General features: G+C 38.4%; 1 protein-coding gene across 3 annotated transcripts in view; it reads left to right on the forward strand.

Annotated features, from left to right (window-relative positions):
* The first annotated feature begins 1,845 nt into the window (after positions 1 to 1,845).
* Positions 1,846 to 19,042, forward strand: part of unc-13-4A (BAI1 associated protein 3) — a 123,912-nt gene continuing 106,715 nt past the window's right edge. For all 3 annotated transcript variants that reach the window (XM_069116978.1, XM_069116989.1, XM_069117000.1), the window contains exon 1: positions 1,846 to 2,714. The gene's annotated coding sequence lies outside the window, so the exon portion shown is untranslated. The remainder of the gene's footprint in view (positions 2,715 to 19,042) is intronic.

The following is a 19,042-nucleotide window of genomic DNA, read 5'->3' on the forward strand; positions in this document are numbered from 1 at the left end:
TTTCATTGTGCGCGGCATAAAGCTCGGGAAAGAAGCGAAACGAACGCGATATATAATATCAGGAACGGACACGAACGATTTGTGCCAATACGAATGCTATTTGGACGATTGAAAATCGGTGGAAATGCGATCCACGATCCGTCGTAGACCCGTCGTGATTCGGTGCCTTTACCCGGGTTGAATGTGTTCCTAACTACATCAGCTTTTATCTCCAGCTTAGCTTAAAATTTATAGGCTGATTGGTCCGAGAAATTTAATAAATGGCTTGCCTACATTTTATAAACCTCCTTGTCGAGTCAGCAAACTACATTTACCATGCATTTCTACGAGTCTATTGTGTTTAATTTTTCAATATAATATGGTCGAATTACGTCGAAAATTTTATTCCTATCTATCGAGGCTCGAAAGCTATCATTGTGATAAACATGTTTCTAATAAGCTTAACGATACTCTTTATTAGAGAATAGTTTATAATTATTTTAAAAAGTTTGATACGTATAAAATACGTTTGGAAGAAAAATATAATTAATTTAATACGATTATAAATTTCGTACATGCAAGAATTTTTCATTAAACTTCAATATCGTTATTATTGGGCAACGAAGCGAAACGAATAAGAGACATACTTGAATGTATGATAATAGAATAAATAGTATACAATCTCGAAACATTGGTCGAAGAGACAGAACCAAAGTTCCTCGTAGCATCGACAGCGATCGTCTAGCAAACTGCCAGTGCATCTGCATCAGCCATGGTTTACGTAATACGTAAACGAAGTACCCTAACAGTTTCACCAAATACACATTATCCAACTTTCGGTCTTTCTACGTCTTCCCGCGTTACCGCCCTCGTTCTGTCAGCCCCGAATTCCGGTATTGACTGAATCTCATTTGTAAACTTCTTAGGAGCCCGGAATCTATGAAATCCCTGTGGCTTGTCCGGTTTTCCGAATTTGCTTGCACCACTTTTGTCCTGGTTTCCTTTTCGCTCGAATATAGCAATTCGTATTTCAACAGTTTGCGCATTCGGTATTAAGTCAGTTTTATCATTCGCAATTACGTAAAACTCGATCTTTCGCGCTTTTTTGTTATTTCAATAATATTTCCAGAGCAGAGAAAGATATGAATTATTCCGAAGCATTTTACGCGTGAAGAAAGCGAAATGTGCGAATTATTCTAAAGCGTCTTACGCATAAAGAAAAGGAAGGATACGAATTATTCTAAGATATTCCACGCATAAAACAACCAACAACATTTCCAAAGGCAAAGTCTTTCAAAATATCGGGATTTGACCGTGAAACGACGGGAACAGAGAACGTAATGATACGGATCAAGCGATCGAATACACCTTATCAATCTATCACGGATATCGGGAGAAGGACGACACTTTGCCGTTTTCTCAGGAAGTCGATACCCTCGTCTTCCGCTAGATCCACCGAAATCCACCGTTATTACGACAGTGGAACGCAGTTAACATCATCCTCGAAGGGATTCGCGTTCCAGATCGCGATAAAACATCTCTGTCCCGTTGGTCCACACCTTAGGTCGGTGTGAACGCACCCAGAAGCCGCGTGAGCGGACAGGCAGCAGGCAGGTACAGGGGCCAGGCTTGCCAGGAGAGCGTAGGTGAGCTGAAATAGATCGATGGACGTGCTGCGCACGCAAGTACCTCCGGTTGTAACCCCTGCAGGGGGTAGGGAGAGCCCCATGCTCCTAGGTAGGGTTATCAGAGTGGCGAGGAGAAGGGGTCGAGCATGGGGGTGGGATCGAGAGAAAGGGAGACAAAGAGAAAGGAGGAACGCCGGCAGAGAGAAGAGTGAAAAGCGGAATTACGAGATAGGAGGGTTCTCTGCTTCGACGAGGGAAGGAGATACTGAATCGAGAACAACGAATGCTACGCGAACGCGTCCTCGATCGGACAAGGATGGAGATAGATACGCAAATAGGGAGCGGAAAACACGCAGAACGATTTCATGTGCAATGGAAGTGGAAGGAAACAGCAGCGCGGGGATAATGAAGTACAAAGAAGTAACGCGAGAACAGCCCCTAAGGAGGCGGATAAAGGAAGAGAATCGGATGAAAGGAACGACGAACGATGTGTTGCGTGCGCGGTTCGAAGAATCTGGAAAAGCAAAAGGAAAGAAATATCTGTCGAAATTTTAGATTCTCCCGTAATAAGAAGCCATACGAAGTAAATACGAACCACAAGGACAAGCCTACTGTAGAATCTGGGGGTTGATACTCGTGTCAGGTTAGAAAGAGACAGTTTGTGAAACGCTGCGGGAGTGGGAGGAGCATGTAGACGAAGAGCACGCGAGGGGAATCCCTGGAGGAGGAAAGGAGATAGAAAACGGACCAGCCGGGTTATTGGAGGAGGGTGACAGGGTGGGATGGAAAGAGCGCGAGGAACGGAGACAGAGAAAGACGGGCACGCGACGGCATCTCACCTGTTTGCCAACCCGCCAGTCTAGTTTACGCGCCCGGTCATCCGCCGGCTCTACAAGTGGGTATTCCATTGCGACCGCTAGGCGCGCTCGTTCTATCGCGTACGAACGCTCGTTTTCTTTCATTCCGTCGCATATCTCTCTGCCGTGTTTGTCCACGCATCCGACACGACCCGTTTACCATCAGGATTTCTACGTGAAACTGCTCCACTCTGTTCCCCGGGGTCTTTCCATCGGTGGACACAAAGGGACGCGCACGATCACGGAAACGGTGAGTACTCCGAGGGTCAGCGCACTTTAAACGATGGTCCAACGAGAGACGGATATCGGTTCACGATCTTCCACATATCGCTTCCGAGATCGCGCGTCAAGTTTCGTTTGAACAAAAAACCAAGTGCGATCGTTTCATGGTGGTTACTCGACTTGATAGCGCGTTCGACGTTGTCGATGAACGAGAGCGTCGATTGGTCTGATCTATGGTGGTGGTCAGGTGGTGCTTTCGTTTCGAACGATCGATCGAGGAATGACTGACAGCGGGTTCTTATTGACAAACTATTCGTAAGGAGTGATCTGTGAGTCGTTTGTTAGATTTCGAGTGAGTCTTACGTCATTTGTGTTGAAAGGATAATGCCAAAGAATATAGAGATACGACGTGAGATTGTTATTCGTCGGGAATAATTTATTAAACGTATAAATTTTTCGATTGCACATACCGTTATATCGAGATATGATGTTTGCGCCGAAATTACGTCGCATCGGAATTTCTACGAACGTCGATATTTCGAAATCTCGTCAATCTGTATTAAAATGATTCCGATTTCCGCAAACAGTCCGTAGAATATTATGGTTGTCGAACGTTTCGTACAGAAGGGACGAGTTTAATCCGAGAAATCTTTGTCTAGTGTTTGAGTGCCTACGATTTTCTACGTAGTATATTTGCTTTCCGCGTTACGGCTATTTACACTTGTACTTACTTCCACGAGCCACTCACTTGCTTACGACTTCGTTCTAAAGTATCTCTATTTGCTTCCCTTTGTCTTTGCTTTCGTTTAAAAGGAAAAGGAAAATACGCGCTTGGGGGATGAGGGCAAAAAGGGAGCGTAGACGAAGGCTAGCGCATTTTCGCGAATAAAAATGGTAATCAGGCAGAAGGGTGACGAAGCTAATCGTGTGCGCGAAATTGTGCCTCGCCTTTCGATGAAAAAGTTTCAATCGACAAACCCTGATTTTGAAGGTCGGAGATCGCAATTCCAGGGTATGGCTATTCGTTTTTAAATAAACCGGATACCGTCAGACGGGCTTCTGTTTGTTACCTCGGACGTTCCATACAGTGTCCTTGTCCTATATACGGCCAGCTGTACTGCGTTTGAAACAAATTCGCAATACAAATACTCTTGTTGACAAATATCGTGGACAATATATCGAACGTATCAAAGAAGGTTGAAAAAAATAATTTCTCCGTAGTTTATGGATTAATCTGAGAATATAGAAACATAGAAGATATATCAACTTTTTCGAAATTCCGACATTGCGCAAAAATTTCATACGAGTCGTAGGATTTTCCAACTGGATGTATCAATTTTTGTCATTTTACGAATGAAATCAGTATGCTTTGAAAGAAAATTAATATCTTGGTCGTATAAGGCGATCCCGAAGTATGGGATGACTCCGTATTCGAGCTAAGAGAAAGCATAACCACGCGGAAGTTGAAAGAATCTTAACGCGAAGGGTATAAATGACTCGCGGTGAATTGTGCCGCGATTCATCAAACTTTCGAACATAAACAGAAGAGGATATTAATAGAGGCGAGCCGATGCTAGAAGAAAAGCGTCGACGATGACTTATTGTTGAGCGAAGCGGATAAATTTAACTGTCGGAGTTTGATTCATCGCGAGGCAAACAATTCCTTGGAGGCTTTAACCTCTTTGCAATTTCACGATCCCGGTGTGGATTCTAGACTCGTTACAAATCTTTACATCTGTTCTCTTTCTTCGGGAAGGATACTTACACCAGGTCCTAATTATATCCAAAAGACAGAATATTTTAGTCAAACTAGGCACAGCAAGGTAATTGGACGCGCTTCTGATGGAACAGATTGTTTCTTCTTTGTTTCCAGTGACGATGAACGTGTTGTTTTACACTTCTGTGGTAGGAAAATGAAACTTTCTAATTAGCTAGAAAAAGGTTTATCCAAATGTTATATAAAACGAGTAAGTGACAAGAATAGACGACTTGTAAAAATACTGACATTGTCTGGAATGATTTAATATACAAAGTGGGTCACTTAACATGGTCGCTTCAATCGTTTACGTTATTAATGGGTTTAAAAAAAGTTTGCTGTTTATGGAGTATTTCTTCTAATAACTAACGAGTATCGAGAAGGATTCGACGAATGTATTTTTTAGTAATAAAGAAGAAACGAGTATATGTATTCCGTACAACCGTATTTCTGTGCTTCGTTCCGTATTTTTGTACAACTTCAGCTTAAGCAGAATATGTAGAACAAATTTATTTACATCGCCTTCGAAATCGTATCATACACGATGAAAATATAGTTTGATCAGTTCATTATTGTAACAACGAAAAGATTACGTTGCATTATATTAAGTGACCTACTTTCTGCACTTCAATTTTAAATGCTCGTTTCACCCTCTTGGTATAATACCCTCAAAGGAAAATATAACCAAGGCTGTATTAACAGATGTCAAATCTTATAAGAACAGCAATTACGATTCTCAATTGCCTAACTGCACAATTAATTATATTATAAATTACTGTCCGATATTATTTAAGGATCCTTGTCCGATTGTTCCGTGCAATTAAATTATTTATTGGCAGAACCTAAATGTCACTGATATATACATTATACCTAGTTTAATTTGCTTCTACGTGAAATTTTAGGACGAAACCAGAAACTATCTTTACTTTGTTAGCGATTGTACCGTGGCATCATATCGCCAATCACGTAGCTACCATGTTACGTGCTCAGGATTGCAGAAAACTCTAGCATTGACGTCTATGGTTAAACGAAAATGCGAATCAGGAGCTTTTTAGTTATCTCGCAATTATCTCGAGGTTTCGGTAATCCTTCGGGTCTTGTAATTTCCATGAAACAAGACAGCGACGTAACAACAGTGATTTAACTTTAATTTGTTTGTTCGACCGTTTCCCTTGTTTTCGTTGAACGCAGTTTTTAATTAAAACGTCATCCGCAATTAAGAAAAATTCGTACAAAGAGCTGAGTATTTCTCAGTTCTGGAATTAGCTTCGAGGCTTCTTGGTATGTCGCTTTCGCGGAACAAGGCAAATAAAGATGTCGTTTGAGGAACGAGACGTTCGTGAAGCTTTTTTATTCCATTCTTATTTATTTGAACATTGTTCTAGTAATATTATATTGAAACGTTTCATTCGTTATCCTTTGAGATATTTCCCAAATACCACGAATAAAAATTGATTACATATTTATTAAATTTATTATAATAATTCTGATAGTTGAATTTGTTATAGGGAAATGTAATTGTGAAATTAATTGCAAAGATCCTGTTGTAACTTCGAAATATGATTCGCGAAAAGTCTGGAATATACTGCAACGTATCGTGATAATAGAATTAACATTATTATTCTATTATTAATCATACTGAATATTAATAGTATTCGTAATGGCATAAAAAAATGAATGAAACGCTTGTAATGGCAAAGAGATATTTTAGTCGTTAGATTAATCAGTGAACCACGTTTTCTATGATTTATTTCGTAATATTTGCTCTAGAATCTTACTCATAATGGAGTAATTTTGCTACCATGGGAACGAGAAAGCATTGAATTTAAGATGAAGCTAGCAGATACATATATTAAACTAATAGTGCTTCGTACCGTTTCATTGTAGTTTGATACTATATCTCATGTCCTTATAGTCGTCCTTCGCACCTTGGTAATTCGTAATTTCATGCACGTGAATACCATAAATTGTTTCTGGAATACTTTGTGTTTCTTGAAGTTTATTTTTTCTCTTCAACGTTAATTTCTTGCTTCGTCTCGGACTTGGCATAATTTTTATCGTGTCTATTTTACAATAATGCTGGAAACATCTTAACAAAGCAAAACATTTAATCGAATTAAACTATTATTATTTATTATATAATAATTATTTCAGTCATCTTTGCTATTGATATGCATTGATAATAAACATTCGACCCAAGAGCTTTAATTATGCAATAATTATCGCTAACTACGACTAATATATCGATGTCGGATGGGAACTGCGCTTATCATTAACGAATACAAGTTCCTTTATCGCAAATCTATAATTTATATTACTTATTTATTGCAAATTACGTATCTGGATAAAGAAATTAATTCTATAATTTTTGTACTGATGGTACAAGGAAAATATGGCCAGTAGCGCTTGAAAGGTGATAGGTTTGGTTGCAAAATTTGTTTTTACGATTCTTCTTTCAAACGATATTCTAAGGTAGATAGTAGCAATCCCGATTTTTATAGATTGAACATCGAATTTAATTCAAAAACTTTCGAAAAATTTAATAAAAAGGAACTTGAAAGTAAGGCGTTCGCCAAATTTTCGGGACAGACGCAAAACTAGAGCGGAAGGAGGATTCTACTTCAAAACTATTGATTAATTTCTTGAACACATAACCGAAGAGCATATTGCCAGTGGCGAATTTATCTTTCGAAAGTTTCCGATACAGAGACGCCGATCAATACCAACAAACAAAACCAAGAAACCTGGTTTGTATGATAAATTTGCAAGACCGTAAAGTCTACATACTGAATCCTTTTTTCCACAAAAAAAGCCAGAGATCGGTTTAACAAGAGAGAGCGAAAAATAGATAAGGGAGGAAGAATTGTGCTACAAAATGCTCGGTTAGATACTTTCTGAATATTTGATTATGCTACTTGATAAAATATTGATCGATCGAGGTCGGACATGTTGTATTCCATAAAAGATAATGGATGAACAATGTAGGGAACGAAGTATGCACGATAAAGGGAAAATAAAGCGAGCGCTCCTTTCGTTGCGATAAAAATTCAACGGACCGGTAGTTGCGGACTTTTCCGGATAACCACGACCAATGCTTAATATCGAAACCACGGCGCCGTACACTTTCCAATAACTGCCTGGCCGGCCATCGAAATCGATGCAAATGAACCGTTTATTGGAGAAAATATGGCGAACAATAGAGAGAACGTAGCGAAACTAGCGCTGTAATCGTGGCCTAATCATTCCTGGCTCGTTCGTGTTCTCTTCGTCAAAAATAAGTTATTACACGAGAAATATGGACGACTGTTCGAAAATCGTAGGAAGAATCGCGGCAGATTTATTATCCCGTAATAGGCATAATTGCGGAATAATTTTCGAAAATGTACAATTAAATCTGTAAAATCTGCCAAATTTCAAATACTTCACCGCGTGATGTGAAAGGTAAAAGAATTAGAGCATTCTTATCGAACAAAGTATAAATGTTCGACCGATTACCTCGCTCGATCAGTTTTGACGTTTATCGAGTTACTCTCGAAATTCCGTAATAACATTGTATTAATTATACTCTACCTCTTCCTCGACACAATACGGAAGAAACAGGAAAACTAGTTGCTTAATTACGAAAGAACGAAGTAACTTATCACCATCATCCGTACAGCGGATGTTAGAAAGGTGTGCGTTATTCTTCAACCTTAAAGCAAATAGGTTCAAATTATCGTTGTATAAGTAAGGTAAAGCGTGGAAATGATAATTCTCCGCGCAATTAAAACTCTGCCGATAATTAACGATAATGATTACAAATTGAACCGTATACGTCACGCTGATGGACAGGGTGTCCCTGTGTTTATTCGATACGTTAGCTGTTCGCGTGAAACATCGGTGTGTTAAAATAACCGATGTTTAGGCTAATAATGCTGGCTGTTTATTCCCCACGAGATGTCGCGTTAACGTCGATATTCGATACATAAAAGCGTTATAAAAGTCGCCATTTAACGGTGTCTCTCACAGTTAATTACGACGAATAGTTTATTACGTACGATCACGTCAGGCGTGAATTGTTGGTAGAAAAGTGCATGACGCTTGGAATATCGATCGATTTCATTCGCCTTCGTGGCATTGCTCGTCTTTCGATTCGAATGCGGCGGTAATCTCTTGTTGACCTCACCGAACGATTTCGAGAAAGAATGGAGGGAAGCTATTACTTAATGTTTCAAGCCTTTCGAACGTCCTTTTTCCGTTCCGCGCGCAAATCTCGTTCGAAGCGTCTTACAAATGTTCGAAACATTTCTCCTTTCGATCGACGCGTGAACATTTTACATCGCGATTTAGTTTACACATCTTTATGTATCTCGTGTTGCGAATTTCGAAAATTAATCGAACAGAGATACCGCATTGATGCATAACACGATCAGAATATCTTTTAATCTTAATCATCTCAACGGAAATGAAAAATTTTACTTTGTAATTTCTTTCTTGCGTTTTAGTAATCGGAAGTCATAAACTCTAATTGTTGCCCCTGGAGTTTAAACAGATATTACGTTAACATTTTACTAGGTTGCCTTACTTAAATTACTTCTCTTAATTTCCTTAATCTGTTTCTTGTACAAATCAGATTGCAAAGTTGGAAATGTATGGAAGATTTCTATTTTCAATCGATACGCGCAAATTTTACAATGCAATTCCTTCGCGTATGATATCTTAAGAATCGAGAGCCAACGAAGTTGCACTTACCGATTTTGGACGTTGGCCAAACAGAGATTTATATTTTGTACGCTGATCTTACTTGCTCTAAATAATTTCTCTTGTCAGTCTACTCCTCCCTAAATCTCGTTATAAAATTCTTGCATACATGGAATCTCTTTCTCCAATCGATGCACGAATATTTTACAACATAATTTCTTCGAAAGCTTTAAAGGTCCGAGCCAAACGAAATGTACCTCGTCGCTAATATCGGAAGTTAATCGAACAAAAGTTAGATTAGGTGTTGCGTTAACACTCGAGCACGTTTGATCACCACTCCGTTCCAAATTGTTTCCTTTATCACTCCATTCAGCACGCGCGTATTCAATATTCCGCATGGCTGGCAAACAGTGGCAGAGCAGAAGCGGTAGACGATTTTCCAAAGAGAATTCGTTCTGAAATCCGGCGGGAACACATCTCCCAAAGCCTCTTTCGTACGGGAATGAAATATCCCGAAGAGGGTAAAGACAAAAGGCAGCGCACGTTATATTTCCCGTTCAAGATCTGTCGACGATTTCATCTCGTAGCAGGTTAAACGAGAGCAGGGGGAGAGCGATGATTAATCGGAGGGCTCGTTGCCCGTAGAATCGTTCGTCCGATTCAGTTAGTCGCAATTTACCTTTATACGTAGATCGGCGCGACTTACACAACTTTCTATTATCGCAGAAAACGCGGTCGTTTGTAACACACGATGAAAATTAGTTTTAACATGTCGGATGCCAACGTCCGATACAGGCTTTGCGGCTCTCCGAACGAACGTTTCCCATTTACCTCGCCATAGAAAATTCCTTTTTGCACGTTTCCTCGCTTTACGAGCTGTCGCGACGAATTCAAACGCCAGAAAATCACGGTGAACGCGTTGTGCCAGTAGCACGAGTCAACGCTCTATCGGACGTATCCGCCGTATGCGGTCAAGAAAATGTTGATTAAAATGCTTCTCTTTTCCTTTTCGCTTCCGACTTTTCCTATCGTTGCTGTTCCGTGCTGTAAAGATGTTAAAAACTCCGAGAAGATAACGCGTCGTTGTTCGCGTGTACGAACTTTTGCTTTTTCTGTTTGATAAAGTTCAATTAAGTTTCATCTGTAAGGAATGATCATCTATCTTTTACACTCCGTTTTCCAATATTGCTTTCGTCGTTTGTTCTTCCGTTTCTTCTTTTTTATTTTTACTAGTAGCAATCTAAACTTTTGCATTAACCTAACGTACTGTGTGTGTCGCTTTAAAGCGACAGGATAAAGTCTAATCTGAATATCGTGATAATCTAATGCAAGGCAGGGAATAAAAGGTTGGAAATGACGCGTCACAAAGGAAAGACAGAAGATTAAATTTAATGTTTGCATTTAGCTAAGCGATTAAGGAAATTTTACAACAGATCCAGTTACTTTGTTTAAAGCTTTCGTAATCGAATATTTCTAAGCAAAATATAAATAATCCAATTCTTTCGTGTTTCTGCTCGCAAGAAGCTTGGTTAATGGAAATTTTCGAAAGCATCGATAGCGACAGAACGACGTTTCCTGCGGCAAAGGCCGTTTTAAACTGGACGCGAATACAGAAAACGCAGCGAACTCGAAACACGGATTGAAAGCAAAGAGCTGCAGAATTTCTTTCATATGTCGAATTCTAAGACGGTCGACGTGACCTAAATTGAAACAAGGGACTGGAAGAGAAAGGCAGTAACTCAACTAACTCGAACATTCAACGAAAGTTTTTCCCTAACTTTTTAATATCGCGCGATGCACACAGATTCAAGTGGATGCCAGTGAGCACGAAATATCACTTGTTTTTTTACAACTATCATATATAATAGAAAGCACCCCGTTGAAAGATGATTCAACATGGAGAAACGAATAGTACTAAAAATGCGGAAAAGAATCTTTTCTTTCTACAGCTTCTTAGTTGTTGGTTTCAACTACACGATTCACACGTGGAGGCAAAATATTCGATCCTTTTGCAACTTGATCGAATATCTTATAACAAAGACACAGTTCGTGAAACTTGTATTTCACGCTCATAAATATTTACAGTTGATTGTCGTCGTTATATCATTTCATAAAAGAGTAATCGTAAAAAAGTAAAAGTTGCCGGATAATAAGTTGAAATAAAAAAGGAAGTACAGCTACGTTATTAGGAAAGTTATTTTAAAAACTATAAATTTATGCTTATTTGATCAATCTTCGAACTTTATATCCCTGAAAACAAGGTTGGAATATATTCTATTATTCGTATTCTCAAAGGAAAATATACGAATCCACAAACTCGGTTTCTTGTTATTCTTTCCTATTAAATCGCCCTCGTTTAAATTATATTACCCGTTGCCAGGCACACTATGTAGAACGATTAGGTCACAAAGTCACCAAGATTTGATCGTTAAGCATCGTTTATGGCGAATCATTAACACCGGGGGCTTATCGTGGCGGGTTAGCGATCCGAATCTCTCTGCGAGTGGTTAAAGGGTAATGGTCGCGACCGGTTCTATCGTAGCGTTTTTCTCGTTCGAATCGTCACGAGGGTCAACCAGCACGCTCGGTAATTGCGACAGGACGTGACTGTGAAAGAAATTCCCTTTATTCGATCTTAATTCATCCCACGGGTACGAAACGCTCGGGATTACATTGCTTTCAGACTCGTTATTCAGCTGTGCATACTACTTTTTCCTATTGGCACGGGCAAATCAATTAATCGAACAGATTTACGACAGATCTTAAGATTTCCGATAGATTGCTCGATCGAATCGCTTGAACGAAACGATAGACTAACGAGTTCGTGTTTTCTCGTAACGATATTTATAAAATGGCGTTTATGAGACAATGGTATGCAAAAGTTTCCTACAAGTTACATAGATTTTTCGTTTTATATTCCAAAGCTGATGTTTTAAATAATTCTGCACGATGTTGTACAACTATGTAACAGCATTTATTCATCGTACTGTATTCTTCAACTTGTCGTGCTTTTATAACCAGCATCGGTTAAAATTTGTATAGACGTCGCTTTTAGAATATAAAATACAAAATCTATCTGGCTTATTTTTATACCAGTGTACTTCTCGTTGAATTTATCGTTTTAATGTCGCGTGACAAATAAGCGGCATTTCTTAAGAATATTCAATTGACGGAAAAATATGTACATAATAATCATTTTTATTTGATAATTTACGATTGATCGTGTTACGAGTACTTGTTTCGCTAAAGTACGAAAATTTAACGTGTTGAGAATATACGCCTTCTTTTTTAATTTATGTACGAGTAGGTGTCTCTGTGACATATTATTAATATCCGTTAATGCTGTTTGAACGAATATTTAATTAGAATCGTAGCTACGAAAGGGAAAACGCGCGAACAAACGTCAAATTTAATATCTTTGTCGGAACTCGGTGTTTACTACAGATTCGTGGATGAAATTACGATGGGACGGATTCTGGGGATGGAAAGCTACCCTATTTAACCCACGTGCGTTCAATATGTTTTAATAATTCTGGCCTTATTAAACGACAAACTCGTCGAAAATCGAATCGACGAACGACGAACAGCGACGAATTTCTTTAATTTTATAAACTATTTAACTATATAAAATACACGTTAGTTTTCTAGAAATGCGAAACTATTATTGACGGACAAAGCGTGCATATTTATTCAGCTGTTCCAATTTTTTTTTTTGCTAAAAATGTCATCACCGTTATCAAGTTTTTTGAAAATATAATCGTCGTTACGAGTGAATAAAACTCTACCATTCGCTCTACTATATCAATCGTTCTTTAACAGAGTCGCAGTTATTAAATTTCAAGTTTAACGGATCGCCTTCGGATATAATATATTTTTTCTGACACTTTGAAAGTGTTTCATTTATATCTTCGCATTCTTCTCCGTTCGAATATTCATTTATCACACATTTGCTAATTTACATTTTTATCTCATTTGCCGTTTCATCGTTTGCATTGGTATTTAATAAAAAAAAATAAAAAGTTTGTATTAGTTTGCAATAGTATTTGCTTTTAGGCTAATAATCGTTGCTCTAATAATAAATTAGTATGTAAATTTCCAAAATATCGTCGTGAAAACACTGTACGTATTAATAAAAATACCGTGTTATTAAAAAGCTACGACAGTAGGATTTTGCAAATAGTGACGTGTATAAGACACACTGTTGAAAATTCTGACGCGTTTCCGCACCAGGCAACCGATGATTCGGGTTGACGCGGTGATATGAAAACTCTCGGTAAAGGTTGAACTCGCCAAGTTCTAACGAGAAACCCGAATATCGTCACGACAACGCGGCTTTCCAGCTTTACGAGTTCCCACAGCGTAACGTCGCGAATTTCCGCGATAATCCCTTTTAAACTACGCGAGCATTTATTTAATAAGCTGCCTCAAAGACGGCCTTAAGACGGCCTTAAGACGACAATATCTTAATTATTCAACGCGAAGTCGAATTTTCACACACGTTAGCGTGTCGCCTTTCAGACGAAAACGAGGAAAAATCAACTCGGCAAAAAGGATTACGTCGCGCTCGTGTTGTTGCTAAAGCCATTAATTGTCGAAAGCGAATCGCACGCGTCAAGTTGTGGTTGAATCACCCGAAACGAAGTAATTCTTTTTGAAAGTATCTTCGAAATTTATGAGTTTATCAGATCGATTTATAAAATTCTTGTGCTTTTTTTTCTACGTTCGTTGAAAAATGGAAATTGTAAATATCAGAACAGATCCTAATACGAATTTGGAGTTAAAAGAAAATGGATACTGTTACAACTTTGGCCAATTAATTCTTCGTTAATTAACATGTATAACATTATCTATTGGAAGAGTTCTGAAATTAAGAACGTTATTCAAATGTATCTGGAATTTATGATTAATTTAACATAGTACAAGACGAATTTATTAAAATAACGAGAAAATCGCGAATTTTTGCTAATAACTTTTATTCGTTTCGTAATATCCGTTCGCTGTTAACGAACCGTCTCGCTAGAAAATTGTCTTTTTAAAAGGAAGCTCGACAAAAGTTTCTTCCACTCCAAAGCATAATATTCAACCAACGTTGACAACATTTTTATGTGACAAGGAGTTCAATTCGCGACATGTTTTACCCTCGTCCTCCGCTTTCACCCACACAAGCTCATTCGCACGTACACACATTTACACACGACAGAACATGTTCTGAAATCCCTCTGAAATTGCGCTCGCATTTTCACCACCGGTATTTCCTGTCCTTTTCTCCGCCGTCAAAAATAGTTCATTAAGGGGAAACGTTCGTGCCATCTTGCAGGTGAACCGTCGTACAGCATGTAGTATATCGATCGTAGGTCGAAGCGAACGGTTTAAGGGTGTGCACCCTATCCAAGCCCCTTGGAACATAACCTTAATCCGATTTATCTGCCTTCTCAACGCGATCAGAATGTTAAAACGAATATCCGCGTTCCACGGCATTTTCCACTGCTCATCTCGATCCATTTCGGGATTCTTCGCATTCGTGGCAAACTTGAAGGGAAACACGGTCGAAAGTTCGACGGGACTTCCATTGCTTCTTCCGTCCACACCTTTACCTCCAATTGTTTGGCGAAGATGCGCGTTTTTGCATTCGAAAGGGGTGGGACACTGTTGTATAATTCCGAAAAAGTAATTTACAATTGGCAACGAATCCTCCGTGTTCGTTACTATAGTGAGTTTTTCAATTAATAATTGTTCGAACGTCTCGTTCAAATATTTTAATATTACCGATTTAACATTACCGATATTTATATAATTTATGTTATTTTACCAATATGTTTGTATCTAGTCGCGTGTTTGCGCTAACAATTGTTCCAATATCCCATTGAGATAGTTTATTATCATCATTATTAATATCGTTTTTGTTATCTTACCAATGTTGTTTGCTTATTTGCTCTTTTTTCTAGTAAATTAGGAAGTTTGTATTTGGTTTGGCATCTGAACAAAATATTCCAGTTTCCATAAAACGAAATAAACAAGAAGAAAGGTCGATGTTTAACTAGAGAAACAAGAAACTATACATTCACCGCTATCTGTTAATTACCACGAAGTTTTTTGCTGGCATTTAAATGCAAAGTTAATTAAGTTACACTAGTTTCTCGGATAAGAACAGGAGAATTTGCTGTTTCATTCGATAAAGGATTACCAAGTTCTCGTCTTAATGGAGAAGATACACCGAGTCTCTTCTTTTTTCTCCTCTTGTAGAAAAAGAGTGGTCTTTTCTCACCGAGTTCTTCGGATCCAACGTAGTTCATAGAGTTTTTATGGTGGTTGTACTTCAAGAAATCGATGAGTGAGCTTAGGGGCTGCTAGAAGTTAAGACGGACGAGTGAAAAAGACGATATCTATACATCTCGATCACGTGCAGTCAGCGGAACTTTCTGATTTCTTCTATTGCTTCTCGTTCGATGACCGTTGTTGTTGCTTTTAAAATACTAACCAGATACTCGTATTCTCCTGGAGTCGTAAATTTAACTTATGTACTTGCGTTCCTATTTATGTCCAATTTTTTTTGTTTACATTTATAAAAATATAAATTCGCGTAAATACGTTTTCCATAGTCTATTTTCGTAACCCATTTTAGTTTAAAGTATCAACGTTCTTCTCTTTTCTTCTTTATCGATCACACGCAGGGACAAAGTAACATTCACGGAATATTATTACACAGACACAGCACTCGTTTCATGATAAATTATATCGATATCAGTGAATCGCGTAATGATTCAAAGTTAAAATGATATTTTACGCAAGAGAAACGACTTGGTCGGCGATGTATCACGGTTAACAGAGGCCAGCAAAGTGTTTTCCAGTTTCTCATGCAAATGACCAATTCGACGATGATTAATTCGATGATACGAGATCTCTAGTTTCTGGCGTACGGGCAGTTAAAGGGAATAGCAAAGTTGTTAACGCCAAACGTTGGACTTAATTAATCCTAGCTTTTTAACCGATGTTGTTACGTTTGAACTTTAGGCATCCTCGGGACTGTAAATAATCACGGAATTAGCTGAGAATGAAATACGTGAGCTCAAGAATCAATGATTCAGTCGTAACTCTACAATTGTAAAAATGAAAGAAGCAATATACCAAACGTAATTGGGAAATACGAAGTTGAATGAAATTAAATATTTCTGTTAATTATATTTTGCAACAAATATCCAATATTTTAAAATATGAAATATATTCGATAAATTATCTACGTTATTCATTCGCTTGAAAATATCTTATCGTTTCTTGGCGTCTACTGTTCATAGAAGAATTCCTTTGCACGCGTAATATCGAACACGATATTCCTTTAATTCTTCAAAGAATCATTTTATTGAATTATTCGTATAACGATCGTTAACTGATCGACGATAATAGCAAGCGATAGTTACTAATTATATTTCCGTGAAATCGAATGTTTTTAACTCCGAACCCTTACAACTTTGACGACATTAAATTACATAATGACGTTTATTAACAGATTGGAATTACAGCATTATATTTCCACGTGCCTATACGCATCGATGCATGGAAACATTTGTCTCGTATAAAGGGAACTCGTACGCGCGTGCGATTAATTAATATTATTCCACTTGGTGAACGCAAAATTCACCTCTTCGTTGATAAGGAAATCGAATTAATCTCTGTCGTTTCTCCGGTTGGTATTTTTGAAATTTCGTAGTGTCGAATTTACGCTTTGGTAAACGATGTGAATAATAATCAAAGGGTACCGTGAACGTTATGTTTGTGGCAATGTGTTTCGTTGTGTGTCACAGGAGGAGGAGAACAATGAATACCACGCGATCGTTAATTAAGTGAAAAATTACGCGAATGATAATTCAACTGGTCGAGCAATTATCGCAGATCAGGGCATAAATGAAACGCGAATGTATTATTTGTTGTTCGCATGGTACATCGACCGTTAGCTTGGTTATAAATTACACGAGTAGAAGGTTTATCCGAATACCGATTTAAGTAAGGATTCGCTCAACCATCTCCATTTTTACCTCCTTCCCCGTCTTTATCATTATAATCGGCTCTACAATGCAAATTTCTTCTCCCCTTTTACGTGCCTACAATTTTTACCACCAGGTTAATTTCTAATTTCCTCGACTTACGAGTTTTAATCGTTTCCCTTGCTTTCTTGACCTACTTTTCGCTTTCAACACGATTTCTATTCGTTCATGCCTCCCTTGTGTTTCTGCGGCAAAAAAGGTTGCTATCGTATCACGGTTTAGCCACAGATAGCAGATTGAATATAACTTCACTCGGGGTTTTCCAAATCCACAAGCCAGTCGTAATATACGTGCACGCTACCGGTCAAAAATTTCGCAGCGTTCTCTCCGATGCATATGTGTATATATGCTGTATGCCGAATTTTCCGACAGGTTTGCAAGTAGCAGTAACAATTTTCTTTACTTCGATAAATTTTTACGGAATTTTTTCTTAAATTTCTAGTAGATACAAAACAGATATTTCTCTATATTCGTTTTGACAATTTTCTAATTTTCTGATTTCCCGAAATCCAAGAAATCTGTACTATCCAAGCTAATAGAACTTTCGATCAAGGAGATTCGTCATTTTCTTCGAAGAACGAAGAACCACAGAATTTATCAGTCTCGTAATTATCACGAATTATTATGTCTTCAGCATCGTAACCATAGACACGCAGAAAGTGATTATACGTTCGTGTTGCACCGTTTTAACTCATCTGGTGGAATACGCGTTTAAAAGCCAGGCTTCTCAGCTCTGGGTGTAAGAAGCAGCACGGAGGAGCCTCGCGGGAGCATTATCCCCGTTCTCGAAAAAGGATACTGAAGAGGAAGGTGCTTCCGATGATTACGTGCACGAAAGAAAGGGGCAAAGGGGTGAAAGGCGAGAAAGAGACAGAGAGGAAAAGAGAGAGAGAACGAAGCCCCGTGATCCGTGAAATTGCCTCTCTGTCAATCATTCGATTCGAGGTCGGGAAGAAAAGGGTCGAAAATAGAAAATGAGAAACTCGAGCGTAATTAATGGCCCAGTCACGAGCATTCTTGTGCTCGGACGCGTGCGATTCCTTTATTAAATTCGCGAACGAAGATCCACTCGGGTGACATATCGACCGATGCACTCTAAGACGCATATTCGTCGTTCCAACGTGTGATTTCCGGTATGTCGTGACTGTCGATGTATGCGCATATATTATTTACCAAGTCAGCGGGACCTTTACATCAGAAGCGGATTTTCTCGTGCGGCAAAATGTTGTCATCGAATACTTTCGGTAACAATATCGATATAAGCGTGCAGCTATATTTGCAGAGGATACGTAGGAATTTTCTTTACGCTGCCTCCAAAAGGATACAAAGAAAAATTCGACGTTAGAATAAGAACTAACACAAACATGTACTCTTTCTTCGTAATTATTAGGCTATGGATTTCTACGCAAATTCATGTGCTTTTGAAAATAATTGACACAATAGGAGCTAAATAGAGGTCTGATTTATTTATCAAATATTACAACAAGTATTATATTTTGGATATTTTACATATCTTCGTACATTATACGTATTTTATGCACTTTTGCATCTTTAAATTTCCCACAAACGTATGAAAATCTACGGTCTAGTTACTATAATTACCTTCATTCGCTTTGGACTGCACAGACATTTCCAGGATACGTTCATTGTCGGCCACGTTAGCGTCAGATTGTAGGTAGACGCACATACACTTTTCTTTCATATTTTAATTTCAAGTATTTTATACCATCTACGCATCTCTAATATTTCTAATTCGATCGGTCGAATAAGAAATCACTCAAAAGTTGCCATTTTCATTTAGTTGATATGCGAAAGATAGTAATTTGGTCTGGATCGCTTGATCGTGATACGTTTGTTTCGCGTTCCTCTCCGCGTGCTACT

Source organism: Bombus flavifrons, chromosome 1, assembly GCF_040668555.2.
Source record: "Bombus flavifrons isolate JBK064 chromosome 1, iyBomFlav1_principal, whole genome shotgun sequence".
NCBI lineage: Eukaryota > Metazoa > Arthropoda > Insecta > Hymenoptera > Apidae > Bombus > Bombus flavifrons.